Below are 5670 nucleotides of genomic sequence, written 5' to 3'. Positions count from 1 at the left end.
TAAGAAGTACGGATGTGTTTTCTGTCCCAGTAGTTTTGCCTTTTACAGAATGTCATATAAATAGAATCATAGGATATATCCGTTCCTAGAACTGCTGTAACAAGTTACCATAGACTGGTTAGTTTAAAACAGCTGAACCTTATTCTGTCACAGTATTGGAGTCTAAAAGACCAAACTAAGATGTCAGTAGGGCTGGAACTTCTCAGAAGGAGAATCTGTGCCATCCCTCTCTTGTAGCTTCTGATGGTTGCTGGCCATCCTCACAGTCCTTGGCTTTGTATATGCTTCTTTCCAGTCTCTGCCTCTTTGTGTGGCATTCTCCCTGTGTTGTCACATCATCTTTACTCTGTGCATGTCTGTATGTCCAAATTTTCTTCTTAAAAGGACACAAGTCATTGAATTAGGGCCCACTCTAATCTAGTATGACCTCATCATAAGGATTACATCTACAAAGATCCTATAAGACAAATAAGGTCACATTCTGAGGTTGCAGGTGGACATAAATTTTGGAGAGACACTATTCAGCATAGCACATAGGGTATGTAGCTTTTTTAAAAAAATGTGTTTTTTGGGGGGTACCTGGGTGGCTCAGTTGGTTAAGCGTCCAACTCGATTTTGGCTCAGGTCATGATCTCAGGGTAGTGGGATCAAGCCCCACCTCAGGCTCTGTGCTCAGATGGGTGTGTGCTGAAGATTCTCTTTCCCTCTGCTCCTCCCCCCGCCCCCATGCATGCACCCATGCTCTCTTAAATCTTTTTTTTTTTTTTAAAGATTTTATTTACTTATTTGACAGAGACACAGCGAGAGAGGGAACACAAGCAGGGGGAGTGGGAGAGGGAGAAGCAGGCTTCCCGCCGAGCAGGGAGCTTGATGCGGGGCTCGATCCCAGGACTCTGGGATCATGACCTGAGCCGAAGGCAGATGCTTAACGACTGAGCCACCCAGGTGCCCCATAAAAATCTTTTTTAAAAATGTGTTTTTTTAAAATGTTTTTAATGCTACTTTAAAAAAAAATACAGTAAAATTGGCTTATTTTTGGTGTACAGTTGTATGAATTTTAACTCATGTACAGATTTTTGTAACACCATAATCAGGATATAGAACAATTCCCTCACGCCAAAAACCTTCCTTGTACTGCACTTCGTAGTTCTACCCACCCTCTACTCTTTTTTTTTTTTTTTTAAAGATTTTATTTATTTATTTGACAGAGAGAGGGAGAGCACAAGTAGGCAGAGCGGCAGGGAGAGGGAGAAGCAGACTCCCCACTGAGCAGGGAGCCTGATGTGGGGCTTGATCCCAGGACCCTGGGATCACGACCTGAGCCGAAGGCAGCCACTTGAACTGACTGAGCCACCCAGGCACCCCTAGGTAGGGTTTTTTAATCTTGGTACTATGACATGTTGGGCTGGGTAATTAATTCTCTGTTGTGGAGAGCTAGATTGTAGGATGTTTAGCAGCATCCCTTGCTTCTATCCATTAGGTAACAGCAGCCACCTGCACCTCCAAGCCAGTTGTTTAAAAAAAAGAAAAAAATCCCATTGTACAAAATAGCCTTCGGTTAAGAACTCTGCTCTAAGGTAAATACCTAGAAATGGGATTGTTGGGTTGTATGGTAAATGTGTTGAAATTAGGCAAAGTAGGCAAAATATTTTCCATATTGACTTTACCATTTTGTGTTCCAGCCAGCAATATAAGGATGTTTGCATCCTTGTCAGTGCTTGTTATTATCAGTATTTTCTTGTTGTAGCCATTCTAATAGGAATGTCATGGTATCTTACTGTGATGGGGTACTCTTTATATTCTTCTTCCTCTTCCTCCTCTTCTCCAGCTATTTTGAAAAAAATCTAAGCTACAGAAAAGTCAGAAGAATAGTATCGTGAATACTTGTAAGCACTTGGCCTAGATTGACCAGTTAATAACATCTTTTCACATTTACTTTCTCTCTCTCTAGATACTTTTGATTTTGCTGAACCATAAGGAAGTAAGTTGCAGCCATCATGATATTTCACCCCTAAACACTTTTGCATTACTTCTCCCAAGAAAAAGGATTTTTTCCTAACCATAAGTGTGTTATTACTTCAAAGAAAATTATCCTTAATTCCATAATATCGACTAATACTCATACTCAGATTTTCCAGTTGCCCCCAAAAGTCTTTTATGGTTTTGCCTTCAGATCTAGGATTCAATCAAGGTTTACACATTTGTTGTTATGTCTCTTTGTTTTTTTTTTTAAAGATTTTATTTATTAGAGAGCATGCGAGAGCATGAGTGAGGGGCAGAGAGAGAGGGAGAAGCAGACTCCCTGCTGAGTAGGGAGACCCATGTGGGGCTCGATCCCAGCACTCTGGGATCATGACCTGAGCCGAAGGCAGACGCTTAACTGACAGAGCCACTCAAGCACCCCGGTTCCTTGCCACATACACCTTTTTATAGGGCTGCTGGAGTCTCCTCACAAATTGGCAGCTGGCTTCCCTGAGAGCAAGTAACCCGGGAAAGTGGCATCACCCGCCCCCCCTTTTTTTAATTGTGGTACAATGCATATAACAGTAAAATTTACCATCATAACCATTTTTTTAAGGATTTCTTTAAAGATTTTATTTATTTGTCAGAGAGAGAGACAGCACGAGCAGGGGGAGCGGCAGGCAGAGAGAGAAATAGGCTCCCCGTTGAGCAAGGAGCCTGACTCAGGACTTGATCCCAAGACCTCAGGACCATGACCTGAGCCAAAGGCAGACACCCAGCTGACTGAGCCACCCAGGCATCCCCTATCATAACCATTTTTTAAAAAGATGTATTTATTTATTTTAGGGATAACAGGTGAGTCGGGGGAGGGGCAAAAGGAGACGGAGAGGGGAAACAGACTCCCCACTGAGTGTGGAGCCTGATGTAGGGCTTGATTTCAGGACCCAGACATCATGACCTGAGCTGAAACTAAGAGTCAGACGCTTAACCAACTGAGCCATGTAGGCGTCCCCATCATAACCATTTTAAGTCTATGGTTCAGTGGTACTCTACTGAGTACCACTTCATATCACTGTGCATTCATTACCACCATCCATCTCTAGAACTCTTTTCGTCTTGCAAAATTGAAACTCTACCTCATTAAACAATAACTCCACATCCCCTCCTCCCCTGAGCCCTTGGTGTAACTATTGCTGTACTTTTGGTCTCTGATTTTGACTACTCTCGGTAGCTCATATAAATGGAATCATCTTTTTGTGGCTGGCTTATTTCACTCAGCATAACGTCCTCAAGGTCTGTCCATGTTATAGCCTGTGTCAGAATTTACTTCCTTTTATTTTCCTTCCTAATACTATTCCATTGTATGTATATACCACGTTTTGCTTATCCATTCATCCATTGATGGACACTTGGGTGACTTCCACATTTTAGCTATTATGAATAAGGCTGCTATGAACTTGTGTGTACAAACACCTCTTCTAGACCCTACTTTGAATTCTTTTGGGTATATAGCAGGACGTGGAATTACTGGATCATATGGTAATTCTATTTTTACATTTTTGAGGATCCACCATACTGTTTCCCACAGCAGCTATATCCTTTTACATTCTCACCATTGGTGCACAAGGATTACAGTTTCTCCACATCTTTGACAACATTTGTTATTATCTTGGTTTTTTTTGATAGTAGCCATCCTGATGGGTATGAGTTGGGATTTTATTGTGGTTTTGATTTGGATTTCCCTAATGATTAGTGGTATTGAGTGTCTTTTCATGTACTTACTGGCCATTCTTTGGAGAAATGTCTGTTCAAACACTATCCATTTTTGAATTAAGTTTTTATTGTTGTTGAGTTTTACGAGTTCTCTGTATATTCTGGATATTAATCCTTTAGATGAATGATTTGCAAGTATTTTCTCCTCTTGTAGGTTGCCTTTCATCCTGTTGATAGTGTCTTTAGTGCAAAAGTTTTAGATTTTAGTGAAGTCCAGTTTATTTTTTTCTTTGTTGCTTATACCTTTGGTGTCATTGGACTCATTGCCAAATCCAATGTTGTGAAGCATTTGTCCTATTTTCCTCTAAGAGTTTTATATTTTTAGGTCTTAGCATTTAGGTCTTTGATCCATTTTTAATTTTTGTAAATGGTGTTAGGTAAAGGTCCAACTTTATTCTTTTGCAAGTGGACATCCAGTTTTCCCAGCACCATTCCCCATTGAATGGTCTTGGCAGTTGTCAAAAATCATTTTACTTTATATGTAAGAGTTTATTTTTGGGCTCTCTGTTCTAGTCCAGTGGAATAAGTTTGTATGTCTTTATGCCAGTACCACAATGTTTTGATTATTACAGCTTTGTACTAAATTTTGAAATCAGGAAATATAAGTCCTCTAACTTTGTTCTTTTTCAGGATTGTTTTGGCCATTCAAGGTCTCTGAAGATTCTATATGAATTTTAGGATGGATTTTCTGTTTCTGCAAGAAACATCACTGGGTTTTTTATACGGGTTGCATTGAATCTGTAGACTGCTTTGGGTAGTATTAACATCTTAATATTAAGACTTCTAATCCATAAACACAGGATGTCTTTCTATTTATTTGTGTCTTAATTTCTTTCAGCAGTGTTTTATAGTTTTCAGTGTTTAAAGTCTTTTACCTCATTGGTTAATTCATAAGTGTCTTACTGTTTGTTTTCTTTTTAAAGATTTTATATATTTGAGAGAGAGCGACAGAAAGCAGGAGCAGGGGTGGGGCAGAGAGAGGGAGAAGCAGGCTCCCCGCTGAGCAGGGAGGCAGACTGGGGCTTGATTCCAGGACCCCAGGATCATGACCTGAGTGGAAGGTAGATGCTTAAGCTACTAAATTTATAAATGGATTTGTTTTCTTAATTTCCTGTTTGGATTGTTGATTGTTAATGAATGGAAATGCAGCAGATTTTTGTGTGTTGATTTCTGTATCTTGCTAGTTTGCTGAATTTATTAGTTCTAACAGCTTTCGTGTGTGTGGAATCTCTAAGGTTTTCTATATATAAAAGATCCTATCTTCAAACAGAATTTTACTTCTTCCTTTCTAATTTGGGTGCTTTTTATTTCTTTTTCTTGCTTAATTGCTTTGGTTTGGACTTCCAGGACTGTGTTGAATGGGAGTGGTGAGAGTGGGCATCCTTGCTTTATTCCTGGTCTTCAAGAAAAAGCTTTCATTCTTTCACCATTGAGTATGATGTCTGTTGTGGGTTTTTCATATATGGCTTTTATTAACATACTGAGGTGGTTCCCTTTTATTCCTACTTTGTTGAATGTTTTTATCATGAAAGGATATTAAATTTTGTCAGATGCTTTTTCTCTATCAATTGAGATGATCATGGTTTTTTTCCCTTCATTCTTTTAATATGGTGTATTATATTGATTAATTTTTATATGTTGAACCATCCCTGAATGCCAGGAATAAACCTACTTGGTGTGTAATCCTTTCAGTATGCTGAGAAATGTCTATTTCTACCTTCAAACGTGTTAGTTTTTGCTTCATATATTTTGATGGCCTGTTACTCGTTGTGTAAATGTTTATAATTGCTGTATCTTCCTGCTGTTTTGGACCTTTTATTAATATTGTAACATCTTTTGTCTCATAACCTTTTTTTTTAGTTCTGTTTGTTTATCTATCTATTTAATCTCTATACCCAACATGGGGCTTGAATTTACTACGCTGAGATCAAGTGT

General features: G+C 39.1%; 1 protein-coding gene across 5 annotated transcripts in view; it reads left to right on the top strand.

Annotated features, from left to right (window-relative positions):
- ITCH (itchy E3 ubiquitin protein ligase) overlaps positions 1–5670 on the top strand; it is a 118164-nt gene that overhangs the window by 11601 nt on the left and 100893 nt on the right. Inside the window, exon 3 of one of the 5 annotated variants that reach the window (XM_081832951.1) lies at positions 1952–1981. The exons of the other annotated variants lie outside the window; for them this stretch is intronic. The gene's annotated coding sequence lies outside the window, so the exon portion shown is untranslated. The remainder of the gene's footprint in view (positions 1–1951; positions 1982–5670) is intronic. 5 annotated transcript variants of the gene reach the window in all.

Source organism: Leptonychotes weddellii, chromosome 10, assembly GCF_054177405.1.
Source record: "Leptonychotes weddellii isolate Sample4059 chromosome 10, ASM5417740v2, whole genome shotgun sequence".
Taxonomy (NCBI): Eukaryota; Metazoa; Chordata; class Mammalia; order Carnivora; family Phocidae; genus Leptonychotes; species Leptonychotes weddellii.
This window is presented reverse-complemented; position numbering and strand designations above follow the sequence as displayed.